The sequence below is a fragment of the Arachis ipaensis genome, chromosome B10, assembly GCF_000816755.2.
Source record: "Arachis ipaensis cultivar K30076 chromosome B10, Araip1.1, whole genome shotgun sequence".
NCBI lineage: Eukaryota > Viridiplantae > Streptophyta > Magnoliopsida > Fabales > Fabaceae > Arachis > Arachis ipaensis.
In genome coordinates this window covers 36,766,945-36,784,169 of record NC_029794.2, presented here as the reverse complement: position 1 = coordinate 36,784,169, position 17,225 = coordinate 36,766,945, and the positions used below count along the sequence as shown (strand labels likewise).

The 17,225-nt window shown below is 36.6% G+C and overlaps 1 long non-coding RNA gene across 7 annotated transcripts; it reads left to right on the top strand.

The window, feature by feature from the left end:
- On the top strand, positions 7 to 3,295 carry LOC107623464. Of its 7 annotated transcripts, none has more exons than XR_001616475.2 (8): positions 7 to 236; positions 380 to 501; positions 630 to 857; positions 982 to 1,040; positions 1,664 to 1,895; positions 2,027 to 2,201; positions 2,617 to 2,737; positions 2,828 to 3,295. It is a non-coding gene; the product is annotated as an uncharacterized LOC107623464 (long non-coding RNA). The 7 variants fall into 7 exon arrangements; XR_001616473.2 differs by having other exon boundaries at positions 340 to 501; XR_002355554.1 differs by adding an exon at positions 2,442 to 2,507 and having other exon boundaries at positions 7 to 501.

Genomic DNA, 17,225 nt, shown 5'->3' with positions numbered 1-17,225 from the left:
AAAGTTACCCTTTTTCTTTACATTTCTGTTCTCATTTCTCTGACTCGTGTCGGTTCAGCGATCTAATTATTCTCAACTCCGGCGACTATGGCGGAGCAACACCGCAAGACGGTGCTTGATTCAGGGTGGCTGGCAGCCAGGTCCACCGAAGTCCAATTCACTGGAATCCAACTCACCACTACTCACCCGCCTACTTCCCCCACTTCACCATGGATGCAAGCTCTCGTCCCTGGAACGTAATCTCTCTCTCTCTCTCTCTTGATTGTGACAAACATAGCATTATTAGCTTTTAATTACTATCCATTCATGCATTTCCTTTCATTCTTGTCTTTGTGGTAGTTTACTATCTATTGAATTGACAATGTTATGGGGACCTTAGCGAAGAACAAAGTGGTGCCTGATCCCTTTTATGGACTTCAAAATGAAGACATTGTAGATATTGCTGATTCTAGAAGAGATTATTATACCTTCTAGTTTTTTACCACCTTTAACTGTAAGCTGGTACGTTTCTTCTTCTCATGTTGAAATTGATGCTCTGTTGTTGTGGTTCTTTATTTGATATTTGTTTCTTTATTGTTTTGATAGATCATGGATTGACATAAGTTAACTAATTACTGAATCCTTTGCAGTCTATCAATCAACACTGTGATCTGAACTTTCGTGGAATCAATTACTATGCTAATGTGTATTTGAATGGGCACAAAATCACATTGCCAAAAGGAATGTTTCGAAGGCATGTAGTTGATGTCACCGATATTCTTCACCCTGATGGCAGTAATCTTCTATCTGTTCTTGTTCACCCTCCCGATCATCCTGGGAGAATTCCTCCTGAAGGGGGACAGGGTGGTGATCATGAGGTCAGGATACGGTTTAGAGCTTATTAAATCAGTTAGGGCTTTGGAATTGAGAGCCTGACGAGAGTTATAGAGGAAGTGATTGATTATTGTAGTGTCTAAGTCATTCTCGTTTGTTGCTCTGCAGATAGGCAAGGATGTTGCCACACAATATGTGGAAGGCTGGGATTGGATAGCTCCAATAAGGTCACTTACTTGATTAATGTTCCATGGACAATGTATTTCCTTTTATTTTCCCTTAATTATGTCAAATAATATATAAAAACCATCATTCTTTTAAATATAGTGCATTTTGAGCATTACATGTTGACTGCTTAAAATTTGAAGAGAATGTGCACTACAGAATGGGTCATGTAAAACAAAATGCATCTTTATCTAATGCTAGTGTTGAATTTGGTTGTAGAGATAGAAATACTAGAATATGGGATGAAGTTTCTATTTTTATTATTGGGGTGAGTTATATACTTATATTAAATATGTTATTTCACTATCCCAAATTCTTTTCATGCATGAGAATTTGTCATTGAGACCATTTAAGTTAGCCTTTTTTCTCCTGATCGTCCTTTTCGGTTCAGTGCATTGTCCTTCCTCTCCCTTCTGTATTCATGGTTAAATATAAAGAACTGCTAGTCCTGTCATATACTGATTTTTTTGTAGTTCTCAATTAGAGAAATGCTATGATACCTTTTTCCATACAGCTAATGAATTTGATTGAGCATTCTTTAGAGTTTACTTCTTGATAGTTGATAGTGCTTCTAAGTTCTAACCATTACTTGGGAGGATGATTTCAGTATCTTTGTTTTGTGCAGCCAGTAAAAATAATTGATCCGCACTTGGTGTCATCATTTTTTAACAATTATGAAAGAGCTTATCTACACACAACTATTGAGTTGGAAAATAAGAGTTCCTGGACTGCTGAGTGTTCTTTGAGTATCCAAGTGATCATGGAACTTGAGGATAACATTTGCCTAGTGAAGCATGTGGAAACTCAATATCTCTCAGTTCCAGCAAATTCAAGGGTGTAGTATAACATTTCCTGAGGTCAGTGACAACATTCAATTGCTTTTGACAAAGTTTAGTCCACTGTGTGGATGTATCTTATTCTCACTCTTAAACTGCTCTAATCCTATTATTATAATTGTTGAAATCAACTTTCATATGATGGGTGGAAGGTGCCATGGACATATTTCGGCTCTTACCAGCAGATCTGCTCCAAAAACCAACATTCATTTGTTTCCAGTTGTCCTTTATCTTCGTAGCAGTTCAATATTTAAACACAAAGTGGTTACAATTCACGTCCTACGGCAGCTGGCCAGTCTAATTAAACTCATTGAGACACTGTTTCAGGTTAGTGACTCAACCATTGTCGTTGTTATCCTTTTAACGATATGTTTTATTGTTTAATTATTTTCATGGACCTTGACTCGCTGCTTGTTGAAAAATAAAATGAAGGTGTTTGGCTGACTGACTACAGTCACTAATTTAGTCATAAATTGATTTGCTGATATATACTTGGTAATCTGAAAACATGAGATTTTGGTCTTAGGAACCTTCTATATATCTCTCATAAAATGATTGCTTGATCAGCTTGACAATATTTAATGAGGACAACCATACTGGTTTCGAGATCACAAAAGTTCAGAAGATTATGCTGTATGGTTCAACGGTAGTTTTAAACTAGTGATCGATTTTTTCAGTCGTCTTTTTTGATATATGATGACTTGGTTGGCATAATCATTTATGCCACTATTTTGTCAATCAGATTCTAGCAAAGGGATAGGCCAGTAAATGGACTTAATGGAAGGAGCAAATCAGATATCACCTCAAAAACCAGAGCATCCCCTGGAAGCAGAATGGTAGCTACTAAAAGCAAATATGCAAAGGTAATTTTAACTCTTCTAAGTGGAACTCCATTACTTGTTCAAGTTTCTGTTATTGTTGTTTGAACTTTGAAGGCTATTTTGTTTTGATAGGAAAAAGAAAGTAGAAAGCGAATGGAGGAAAGAATTGCGGAAAGAAGTGCTTCTAAGAAGACTACTTCAATAGACACCAATATTACTTCCAAGAACAAGCCTAAGATTCATCCATCCAATAAAAAGACTAGGAAATCACAAAACTGGTCCTCGAAACTCCACAATTGAGTAGTAAGTCAGAAAGTTTCAAAAGCAGTTCCTACCAAGAAACCATCCTTGAAGGCAAATGCAGTTCCTTTGGAAAAGAAGAAACAAGGTGTGTGAAAGAGGTGAAATCTTCAAAGGTGAAAAACATTGACTAAGCTATCAATTCCTTGAAGAGTGGCCAAAGATTTATAGTTTTGGATTCTTTAGTATATTCATGATTCATGATTTTTCTTTTTCATTTACTTTTAAATTTTTAGATCAATTGCTAAAAACGAAAGTTAGTAGGCTACTTTTAAAGGTACAATTTTAGATCATTGCTAACACTTGTATTGCTACATTAATGTAATATAGTTATAGGTTTGTAGTATTTTTTGTTGTTTAGATTTGTAACATGGTATATTATTTTTCAAGAGAAATTTGTGTATTAATATTTTGAGTTTAATAAAATATCTCATTTTTTAGCAATAAATTTTAGTGTATTTATATTATGCATAATAATAACTATTCTTGGCAAAAATATATACTTGATTCTAGAAAAAAGATAGTTCGTTGCTTCTAAGAAAATGAGTATAACTAAAAAAAGTCTTAAGATTTTAGCGGCAATAGTAATGGCAACTAAAATTGAATAATATTACAATTTTAGAATTATTTTTAGTGGCTATATAAATTGCCAGTAAAATGAGTTTTGGCGGCAATAGTAATGGCCACTAAAAGTGAATAACATTGCAATCTTATAATTACTTTTGGTGGCCATATAAATTGCCAAGAAAATGGCCACTAAAAGTTATATACTTTTTGCGGCCATTAAAACGGTCTTTACCGGCAAATGTTATAATTACCACTAAAACCTTTTAGTGACAAAGCATAAGACGGCTAATGTCTAATTGCCGGTAAATGTATTAGTGACTATTTTTATTGCCGCTAAAAACAAAATAAATGGCCGCTAAAAGCAATTTTTCTTGTAGTGATAGCTCAAATGGCATAGTCTCCCCAAACTCAATTAAGAGGTTGCGGGTTCGAGTCTCCTATCTTTGATAAAAAAAAAGTTCACAATCAAAGTTTAAGAATAAAGTAAAAAAATAATTACTCGTGTATGGAAAAAAGTAGCACTATAAACATATATTTTAAATCTAGAAAAGATGAATGAAGTTACATAAGGTTCGATATGAACAACAAGATACCTTATGGTGGCTAAGTAAATTGCATAATTAAAACTTTATAGACAATAAAATATTGAAAAGAAAAATTAATTATATAAATGATATATCTATTTAAGATTCTAAGTAATTCATTAACTTGCATATGTATAACTCTCAAATGGTATCTCTATTTAAACTTATATAATTTTAGCAACTTACAAACCTATTGTCTACAGGAGTATTTTTCGTAATAGCAGGCTATACACTTTTAATCACAAACTATAAACATGATCAACACACAAATTATAATTAATCAAACAAATCAAAATTTATATATTCAAATGAGTAAATTACAAGCCCCAAAATGATCCACTTCGCTGCAGAACTCCATACTCCTAGCGAGGTGCCTCTCGACCTGCATATGAAAAACAACAATATCGTATGGGATGAGAACCGGGGGATCTCAACATGGTAAAGGTGCTAGTGCATAAGATATAAGGTCTTGAAAATGTCAAAGGCAATCCTAAAACGCCAACACTCAGATTATCAAACTTAAAGTACTAAAACAGAAACCATAATCGGGTGGTTCTCTAAGGTTCTAACTTAACCAAAATCGAACTATAATCCTCAATCTCTCTGCCTTTACTCCGTTCCTCCAACTCCGATGAAATTGCACAAATAGAAAAGCATACAATGGCAAACACAAATAGAATACAGGTAATACAAATAGCAAGTATAACAATTAGCATATTATAATCACTTAGGCAATCCCAATTAATGCATAATCAAACAAAATCATACAAATACATATGATGCATGTCTTTCCTATTAGCCGTGAGCTCACGATCGGTTATCTGCCAGAACTCGACACACCCGGTAGCTAACCCGGATACCGTCTTTCGACTCCGCATCTCCAGGAGGCATAAGATCGGGGGATTAGTGCCCTACCACCTTCTCCTGGAGGCATACACTAGGGAAAAATAAATCGGGAGATTAGTGCCCTACCACCTTGCAGATAGAGAGAGAAAGAGAATGTGAGAGAAAAATTCATCGGGGGATTAGTGCCCTACCACCTTCCTTACATCCCACCGAACACAATCACAAGGAATGCGAGAGAAAAGAATCGAGCGATTAGCACCCTAAGGCCTTCCTCACATCCAACATATCCATACAGTCATTATGTTCATTCATTCTCAAATTCATCATTATCTCTTTACATTTGTTCATAATCGTTGCATAATCATTCAGTATAGCCATGGCATCACACATATACTTCGTACCTTTGCATTTTCATACATAATTTATCATTTCAAATCTTATTTCACCCCCAAACAACCACCTTACCTAGCTTCATCTTATTACTAGACATATCACTAAGATCTAGGAACTAAAAGAGTAAAAATAGAGGTTTATAAGGTCAAAATTGGGTTTAAAACGTAAAACATTTATTTGCTGAAAACAGGGCTATGCGTATGCATGTCATGGTATGCGTACGCATAGATCCCGTTTGGCCCAAGAAGCGTACGCATACACCTGTTCACGTACGCATGTACACTGGACAGAATCGCACGCTCGTGTATGCCCTATGCTCGCGTATTCATAGGTCCCTTTTTTGGTAGTATGCGTACGCATACACATGTCCACGTACGCATACATGCCAAACAGAAACGACCCTTCGTGTATGAAGTGTATGCGTACGGATGGAAAGAGATTTTGTCAAAAATTTTGCTAAGTCTGAAAGTCTATAGACGACGCGTATAACTTTTTGGTTTTAAATCATTTTTCATCCATTATTCGAACGGTGTAAACTTTATGGACCCAATTTTCATATGAAATAATTAGAAACAATTTAGGGGTCCAGAAGCCAAGTTATGGCTCGCCAAAGTTCGGCCAAAAATTAGTTTTTCACAAAAATTCTTAAACCTCTATTATCACCAACTCAACTCAATACTAATACTCTAAATATACAAACCGTACCATAACATTTCAATTTAGCATCATAACCCCACATTCTGTCAAAACCAAGCATACCTCAACCTTACATGCATTTTCTTTCAACATTCTCAATAATAGCATCAAAATCATAATCCTTAACATAACCACGATTAACAATTACCTTTACCACCATCAAAGTTATTATTCATTAGCCTCTTTACCACATCAACTATACTCATACCATAACACCAACAATTTCTCATTTCTCAATAAACCAAACATGCAATGCCAACTAAACCACCAAATAAAATCCAACACTTATAATTCAACTTATCCTAAGTCGTCTAGCCTAAGGTTTTACAAGACATTATATATTAAATACGAGAAACCTAAACCATACCATGGCCAATTTCCTCGTATAACCCAAGGCAACCCACAAGGCAAAATTGCAAGCCTCAATCACCAAAATTCAACAACCAGATCTCGCTCCAAGCGTCCAATTAAGCTTCCAACATATCCAATTGCCTCATATCACATATATACATATGCCTAACACATTTATCACAAAAACATATCCAAAATTCAATACCTAACATACTCAATTAAATAATTAGTTAGGGTTCTAGAATTCTCACCTTACCCAAGCGCCGTATAAGCAAGAGTGAATATTTTTCTCAAGCTAATCGGACCCTATGACATCGAAGAACCAAAATTTCAACACCACTCTATATAATTTTTGAAAATTTGGGAAAAAGAGAGTATGAGAATGAAAATGGAAGTTTCATACCAATCCACATACCGGACTTTGTCGGGCTCGATGCCGTAGGCGCGTGGCCGTAATTGGTGCGGCGATCGGAGCTCGGAGTGGAAAGTTGTGGAGGATTTAATGAAGACCAAAGGTTGGAACCCTTCTCTTCTCTCCCGTTGGCTTGTTTTAGTGTTCCTTTGCTGAATGGGGAAGAAGACAAACTCTCTTCATTAAAATTAATTTATTGATTAATTATTCGCTAATTTTATGGGATTTACATCCTACCCACCTAATTAAGAATTTTGTTCTCAAAATTTAAATTCAGTTACCTGAAAAAGAGGTGTGGGTAGTGGTCTCATTTCGAATTCAATACTTTCCGGTCTTAATCGCTCGGCCTTAATTGCTCACCATTCCAATCTTATTGAGTTAACTTCCAAAAAGTGCACCTTCCTTTTTTACAACCATTTAGGTCTTCACTCCTCTCTATTACATAATTCTTTGGTTGGCATCACGCGGTTAGAATCTTAGTTTGAATTGACTAATCCTTCGTCCGTTGTTTCGGTTATCAATTTGGGACCTAGGGTGTCAAATCTTTCGGGGTTAGGTCGATACCCGAGTGACTAACATACAACGCCACCTTATGATTTTCTAATGTATGGCCTCGTCATTTTTTTTATGATCATTTTTTCTCTGATCAGTTTTTCTCTGATAGGTGAAAGGTAGATGGATTTTCGTCAGTCGGTTCTTGATTGCCTAGCGGTATTAAATCTTTTGATCACTGCTAAAAGTTTTTTATACCGGGACGTCGCCACGGCATCATGATGTTGCATCCACCCTCGTCCTAAGTCCTTGGGTAATGTGTCATTAGGTTCAGATATGATGAATTTTGGCACAAAGGTCGCTCTCTTCTCTCAGAGTTTGAAAATTTGTCATATTTGGGCAGCCAAATAATCGATGTGTCTTAACGCGTCGATTTAACCATAGACCATAGGGTCGGAAAAATTAAAGGTCCAAATCTTTTCTTGTTGTGGTATACTACACATTCCATCTTTCGTATTTAAAAGTTTTGCTCTTAATGAGTTATTGCCTTGATGGCTATATTTAGGAGCAATACTAGATGTTTACCATGCTCGAGAAAATTTTCAAGAAGACATCAAAATGAAAGACGTTCACACCGCATAAATGGCGTTTACAAGGAATGAAAAAAAAGGACATCTTGTATGGTTACCGTACTAACTCTCAAAATGAATGACAAAAATTCACAAGGAATATCGAGTAAAGTAAGTCTCAACTGACTTCTGGAGAATGCAGATTGCGAAGGTGAGCAACTCCACACACAGTGAATTTCTAAAGTTCAAAACTTACACAAGTATGCCCAAGCAAGGTTTATATAAGTAAGGAGTAAAATTGGAAAGATGGTCAATTCATTACGAATGTTGCAAAACTTATCGAGTAATCGTGGATTATTTATTTGTTTCGTATGGCCAAATGACGAGAGCTGATAAGGTTGGGAATTGTGGAAAATAGCGAGTAGGCTCATGGTGAGATTGGTTCTAGTTTGTTTGATGACATTGTAAGGGGTGAATTCATGATTGATTGTGATAAAAGTTGACTGTGTGTGAGTTGAGAACAAGCACACAGTTGTAGTTTTCAAGTTAAAACGTGTAGTTAAAGCTTAGAAAAGTTGAGTAATTTAAATGAATAATCAACTCTAAATGTTAAAAGGACTTCTAAACGTAGACAAAATTGTGAACTAAGAAGTAGGATCGAGAAGAATACCGAATAGCCAACTATGGTGTTGAAATAAGCTCGAGAAATAATTATGGAAATGTTTAGACTGCTAACTTGTGATATAACCATGGTACACGGACGATTTGACAAAGGTGATATTGTAATTGGTTTTTATACTGAACTGTAATAAGTCGATTATCGAAAGTCTTTTGTCTAATAAATTGTTGAAGATTCAAGAAGGAATTCAAAATAGAAGTCCTAATGTAAATCATAAAAGAAGGGCTAGGTCGGGTTGTAGAAAAGCGTTGTTACAATCCCTCACGTAAAAGTCTTTCTGTTGTTAACTTCCTCTTCCTCTGATATAACTGGTGTTTTACATTGGGAACGCTTAATTAAACGAATTTCATTTCTACTATTCATCACTTCATCTAGCTCCTTAAGCTCTGTCGTTTTTAACAGTATTATCGTGCATAAGGTAATCAAGAATAATTTGGTCCTCAGCTCTAATCGTTATCGCTACGTACTCTCTCTTGCCACATAAGCGATTTACAGCTAAGAGCTAAATCTGTGTCATGTCTCTTCTTCGTAATTTGGTTCTTAAGTTCGACACTTAAAATCCTAGTTCAACTTAAGTATGGATAAATGCAATGTCTAATTTTCTATAACGTACATGAAATTTAGATATCAGTTCCAACTTACCTCCTCCTTGTCGTGATCCACTGTCACCTTGGGCCCTCTTACGTGGACAAACTATCGCCTTATGCCCTGATAAACCGCACTTAAAGCACCACAGTTCATCAGAATGTGCCCTTATCTGTTACCCCTTCTATTTCCGTTATGATTGTCGTTCTGCCCGTAATTATTCTGGCCTTGCGGACGTGGAGGGACGTAACCATTTCTCTTGAAATTTTGACTTCTCGGCGTAAGGTTTTTCCCTTGGTTCCTTTGAAAAGGCATCCCCTGATTTCCCTTCTTCACTGTTGCCCTCCTCAACACTCCTCAGCCACCCGACTCTTATTCACAAGATCAGAAAATACTCTAATCACCATTGGTGAAACGGAGCTTAAAATATCACTCCAAAGGCCTCCCTCATATTTTATACACTTCCATTCGGCGAAATCCTCAGGAGCACCTTGGCAGATTCAAGAAAACTAGCATAATTCCTCAAATTTATTGGTTTATTTTGTAATAGTCATCTAGCCTTGCTTTAACTGCAGTAGCTCAAGCTCCTTAGCATTTCTAGCTGAGCTAGGAAAGTACTTCTTGTAGAACTCCGTCCGAAACACCTCCCAAGGTATCACAGCACAATCTGGCTGCAGGATACGTCGTGTTCCCTGTCACTAGTAGTAGGCCTCGTCTTGCAATTGATAAGTCCCAAATTCGACCCACTGCTCCTTGGGAACCTGCTGAGTCTGCAGTGCCCGCTCCAAAGCCTGAATCCAGTTATCTGTTTCAGTGGGGTTCGAGGTCCCCTTGAAGGTTGGAAGGTGAACCTTCAGAAAAGAGGCAAGTGTCATAGGACCCTCTTTACCATTATTCCCATTATTTCCATTTTTCATTTGGTTTCCCAACGCCTCAGCTGTCGCCTGTATAGCCACAACCATGTTTCCCAGGGCAGCCATGAAGTCTACAGGATTGTTCCCTGTTGGTTCAGGGATGGCATTGCCTATTCTACCTCTGCCTCGCCTGCGACCGCGTCCACGAGTCGACATTTGGTTTCTATACACACAAAACAAGTGATATCAAATTGATCGGTCTTAATATCACAAGTCTAGTGCTTCAAAGTCCCAAATGCATGCTCATGGACATTCATGCCACATCTATCAGTTAGATAACCTAATTTAGCATGTATAGACACTCAAAGTATGCCCAGAAGTATAGTTACTCCGTCCCTCAGGCTCTATAGGAACGAACTGCTCTAATATCATAATGTAACACCCTACCACACAAAGCTTTATGCTTAAGTCGTAAAACAGAGGTGGTGTGGTATTACCACCTCTAAAATAAAATATATATGTATAATACTTGAAAGAACATAATATACGAGGAGCTTTAAAGAATAGGTAAAACAAAATCACGAAAATAAAAGCGCAACGCTCAGAAATAATGTAACTTACGTACAAAGGAAGCTAGAGTTCATAAACACACACACACACACACACACATATATATATATATATATATATCCAAAAAGTGAAAGATGGTTAAATCAAAATCGCGAAAATTAAAAGCGCAACGCCCAAAGTATCGTTTACTAGTGTAAGAAGAGCGAAGAGATACATATTTATACATATAAGAGTAGAGGGTCAATAAATACAAATCAAGCTCCGAACTCAACCTGTAAAGCTAAGGCTGGCCGGAGAATATATATATATATATATATACAAAGCCCATAACCCAAAATACACAAAAAGGTCCTAGTTCTCCATACACCTCTAAGAGGCACAAAAGTAAAACAAGTTGTTAGGAGAGTTATATACATATAGTCTCATATACGAGTACATAAAACAAAGCCCCAAAATGATCCACTTCGTTGCAGAACTCCAGATGCCTAGCGAGGTTCCTCTCGACCTACATTTGAAAAAAAAAAAACAATACCGTATGAGATGAGAACCGGAGGTTCTCAACATGGTAAAGGTGCCACGTACATAAGATATAAGGTCCTGGGAATGCCAAAGGTAATCCTAGAACGCCGACACTCAAATTACAAAACTTAAAGTACTAAAACAGAAACCATAATCAGCTGGTTCTCTAAGGTTCTAACTTAACCAAAATCGAACTAGAACCCCCAATCTCTCTGCCTTCCCTCCGTTCCTCCAACTCTGATGAAATTGCACAGACAGACAAGTAGACAATGGCAAACACAAGTAGAATACAAGTAATACAAATAGAAAGTATAACAATTAGCAAATTATAATCACTTAGACAATTCCAATTAATGCATAATCAAACAAAATTATACAAATGCATATGATGCATGCCTTTCCTACTGGTCGTGTGCCAATTATCTGCCAGAACCCGACGCACCTGGCAGCTAATCCAGATACCATCTCTTGACTGTGCATCTACAGGAGGTATAAGATCGGGGGATTAGTGTCCTACCACCTTCTCCTGGAGGCATACACTAGGGGAAAATAAATCGGGAGATTAGTGCCCTATCACCATGCAGATAGAGAGAGAAAGAGAATGTGAGAAAAAAATTCATCGGGGGATTAGTGCCCTACCACCTTCCTCACATCCCACCGAACACAATCACAAGGAATGCAGGAGAAAAGAATCGAGGGATTAGTGCCCTACTGCCTTCTTCACATCCAACACATCCATACAATCATTATGTTCATTCATTCTCAAATTCATCATTACCTCTTTACATTTGTTCATAATCATTGCATAATCATTTAGTATAGCCATGGCATCACACATATAACTAGACATATTTTTATACATAATTTATCATTTCAAATCTTACCTCACCCCCAAGCTACCACCTTTACCTAGCTTCATCTTATTACTAGATATATCACTAAGATCTAGGGACTAAAAGAGTAAAAATAGAGGTTTAAAAGGTCAAAATTGGGTTTAAAACGCAAAATATTTATTTGCTGAAAACAGGGCTATGCGTACGCATGTCATGGTATGCGTACGCATAGGTCTCCTTTGGCCCAAGATGCGTACGCATACAGCTGTCCGCGTACGCATGTACACTGGACAGAATCGCACGCTCGTGTATGCCCTATGCTCGCATACACATAGGTCCCTTTTTGGGCAATATGCATACGCATATACATGTCCGCATATGCATACATTCCAAACAGATACGACCATTCGCATATGAAGGGTATGCGTACGCATGCAAGGAGGTTTTGTCAAAAATTTGGCTAAGTCTGAAAGTTTGCAGAATTTTAGTTTTGAACTCCAAACTTTCGACGCACATAACTTTTTCGTTTTAAATTATTTCGAACAGTGTAAACTTCATGAACCCAATTTTCATATGAAATAAGTTTGAAATAATTTGGAGGTTCGGAAGCCAAGTTATGGCTCGCCGAAGTTCGGCCAAAAATTAGTTTTTCACAAAAATTCGTAAACCTCTATTATCACCATACAAACTGTACCACAACATTTCAATTCAGTATCATAACCCCACATTCTATCAAAATCAAGCATACCTTAAGCCTGCATTTTCTTTCAACATTCTCAATAATAGCATGAAAATCATAATCCTTAACATAAAAACGATTAACAATTACCTTTACCACCATCAAAGTTATCATTCATTAGCCTCCTTACCACATCAACTGTACTCATACCATAAGACCAACAATTTCTCATTTCTCAATAAACAAAACATGAAATGCCAACTAAACCACCAAATAAAATCCAATACTTATAATTCAACTTATCCTAAGTCATCTAGACTAAGGATTCACAAGACATTATATATTAAATACGAGAAACCTAAACCATACCTTGGCTGATTTCCTCGTATAACCCAAGGCAACCCACAAGGCAAAATTGCAAGCCTCAATCACCAAAATTCAGCAACTATATCTCGCTCCAAGCTTCCAATTAAGCTTCCAACATATCCAATTGCCTCATATCACATATATACATACACCTAACACATTTATCACAAATATATACCCAAAATTCAATACCCAACATACTCAATTAAGGAATTAGCTAGGGTTCTAAAGTTCTCACCTTACCCAAGTGCCATATAAGCAAGAGTGAATATTTTCCTCATGCTAATCGGATCCTATAACATCGAGGAACCAAAATCTCAACACCACTCTATATAATTTTTGAAAATTTGGGGAAAAGAGAGTTTAAGAATGAAAATGGAAGTTTCATACCAATCCACATAACGAGCTTTGTAGAGCTCGACGCCGTGGGCGCATGGCCGCAAATAGTGCGACGATCGGATCTCGGAGCGAAAAGTTATGGAGGATTTAATCAAGACCAAGGGTTGGAACCCTTCTCTTCTCTCCCCTTGGCTTGTTCAGCGTTCCTTTGCTGAATGGGGAAAAACAAAAACTATATTCAATATGCTATTGGGCCAATGGGTTGGGCCTTCGTCCCATTTTGGGTTCGGCTCAACCGGTTCAGCTTGGGCCAAATTCTTTAAAATTAGTGTCAAAATTCTTATTTTAATGAGCTCAATCCAATTAAACTATAAAATATGCATTTCTAATTTCTATTATTAAAATTAATTTATTGATTAATTATTCACCAATTTTACGGGATTTACATGTCTCATCTGTCGGTTATAAAGCCAACCCGACAAGTCTGGCTGCAAAACCCTAGACTGCCCCCGACGCGCATCCCCAAGAGTCTATGCATATGTTTTTCTCCTATATAAAATTGCTCAATGGGGGATATCCTTCCCGGAAATTTATACATGCCCGGTCACCCTTACGTCGTAGGGTCAACAGAGTATCGAGTCTCAACCTAGAACACGTGGTGGCAAGCCATGGTACTTTACCTAGGGAAACTTGTATCTCAGATAATATAAGTGCATAAGCCTCATTTCATTCATATTCATTCATAATCATTCATTTTCATTCATAATCATTCATTTTAGCCATAACATCACTTATCCCTCATATATTTACACTTTTTATACATAATTCATCATAATCCGGAGCAAGTGGGGTGAACCACACCCTTGTATCTACCCGAGGAGCTTCTATACTAACCAACCTAGAGCAAGTGGGGCGAAACCACAACCCTTGCGTCTTTCCAGGAGGTACGTTCTCATATGCCCAAGAGGAACAAATGAGGGGATCCTAACCTCCCACCATCTCGCTAGGGGTAATTTTACAATACCAGGAGGAACAAACAAGGGGATCCTCACCTTCCACCATCTCCTGGGGTCGCACTTTCAAGAAAGAGTACTCAGATGAAATATTCATTCTTTTCTTAAGTCAGTTTCATAATTTAAATAGTATATATATATACATATATCTCCTCATACCTAATTCATTACTTCTCAAACTTTCTTCATCACTAAGTTACCAACTTCTCCTAACTTCTTCTCATTACTAGGCATACTATTAAGATCTAAGTTTAAAAGAATGAAAATAGAGGTTTAGAGGTTTGAAATTAAGCTTTAAAACACAAAATCCATGTTTGCTGAAACAGGAGCCATGCGTACGCATGCATGTCGAACAGAAATGCCCATCCACGTATCGAGGGGTTTGCGTACACATGCATTGCAGATTAGTCAAAAATGGTTAAGTCTACAGAATTTTGATTTTACATATCGAACTTTCGATGCACATAACTTTCTCGTTTTAAAATATTTTTCATCTGTTCTTCAAACGGCGTAAACTTCACGGACCCAATTTTCATATGAAATAAGTTTGAAATAATTTGAGAGTCCGGAAGCCGAGTTATGGCTCGCTGAATTTTGGCCAAAAACAAATTTTTTACAAAATCTTCCAAACCTCTATTTTTATCAAAACACAACTCAAAGCTAACTCCCTGTACCAATAATTAGTTCCAAAACATGCCATATCACAGAATCACAGCCCGACATCCTACTACAACTAAATCATACCTCAATTTTAAACCAACCTCTTACGTAAATTACTTATCGAAACCAACAAAATCATCAATAATTCATCACATATACATACTCATTCTCATCAACATATCAACTATCATTAAGTCATAATTTAACATTCCATTTTCATCTCCAACATCAACCACCAAAACAATTACACAATCTATATCAACAATTATCATCAGAGGTACTAAGCATTCAACATACTCATGCATTCACACCTATCCTAAGGTCATCTAGCCTACGTTTTCACCAGACATTATATATTAAATACGAGAAATCTAAACCATACATTGACAGATTTCCTGTATAACCCAAAGGCACCTCCAAAAGGTTCAAAACTCAGCCCCAAGGATCCAAAGCAATGACATCCAAAGCTCCACCAAGACTCCAATGTTCACAATCAAGCTCCAATTTACATATATACATACCTAATACACATTTTCACATATGTATACCCAAAACTTAATATCCAAAACACAAAATCAATGAGCTAACTAGGGTTCTATGATTTTCACCTTATTCAAGTACTAATGAAGGAAGATTAAGCGTTTTCCTCAAGCTAATTTGAGCCTTAACACCAAAATTTAACAATTTTCAACATAATTACTCATAAATTTCGACATTAGAAAGGAAGAAATTAGAATACAGAAGTGGTTTTCTTACCTAATTATTGACTGGATTTTGTAGAGTAAGACGCTGCGGTCGCGTGGCCGCAAACGGTGCGACGATCTGAACTCGGAGTGGAAAGTTACGTGAGATTGAAGTGGGAGGCTTAAGTTATGGAGCTCTCCTTCCCTTTCTTTGCATGCTCCACGGGTTCCTCAGTTGGCTGGACCCACAGACCCGGTTTGGGCTCGGTTCGGCCGGTTCGACTCATTTGATCCAATCTTGGACCAAATTCATTAAAATTAGTATTGAAATTCGTATTTTAATTATTTCTACCTCCTAAGATTATAAAATTCATATTTCTAATTTTTCTTATTAAAAATTAATTTATTGACTAATTATTTGCTAATTTTACAGAATTTACAAATTAACTTAGAAAATAATTAACTCAGACAACAATAAAAAAATTGACAATCATCCAAAACACCAACTCAAAACAAACCCTAAAATTACACCTACCTAACCTAATATTATTTAATTTCTAATTACACTAAATTAATATAACAAATCCTAATCACACACTTCATTAAAAAATTTAATCAATAATTTAATAAAATACCTAATAAAATTCTAAAAAAATAAAATAAAAAATACAAAACTATAAGAAAATTACCTCTGGTGGTGGCTGCAAAATGGTAAAAGCGTGGTGGTGATAGGAGGCAACAGTGAAACTTATAGTGATGGAGCTAGAGTTTAGTAGCATAATAAACAACTAAAAGGAAAAATGGACAACAACCTTACCTTAGCACAATGGATGTCAGCCGCGGTGATAGCAATAAGGCGACGATCTCCGATCAACGGCAAGGGACACCAACAACGGCGGCACGATGGAGGCTTTTCATGGAGACTCCAAAAGCAGTGCGACGACGATCTGAGACAACAATGTGGCTTTCTGGTGGCGACAGCAACTCCAGGTGGTGGCGGCGCACCCTTTTTTAATGGACTAGAGGGAGAGAGATGAAAGAGAGTTGAGAGAGAAGAAAAGAGAGAGAAAGAGTTTGCAGAAGTGAGGGAGAATGGTTTCGCGTTTGAATTTTATCCCAAATTTATTGTCGAATTTATTGGCAGAAAAATCCAACGGTAAAGTATTCGCCGTTGCCTAAATAATGCGTTTCAGTAAATCCTGTTACCGTTGGAATTTTCGACGAAAAATCCGATGGTAAATTTGGCGCTAATAAAAATAATTTTTGCGCCTCTATTTACCATCGGATTTAGCGGCGGAATTTTAAATCTGACAGTAATTTATTTGATGGACAAATTTTCACTCGTAACCGTTGAAAATTCCACTGCTAAATCCGACGGTACTCGACATTTTTTTGTGGTAAAACAAATGTGTTGTAAAATTAAGGTCAAACTTTTTTATATTTTTGTAATATTTTTTATTTTTATTTTTTAAATTAAAATTATTTTCAAATATAAAAAATATTACTTTAATTTTAACTATATTTTTTAAAATTTCTTCAT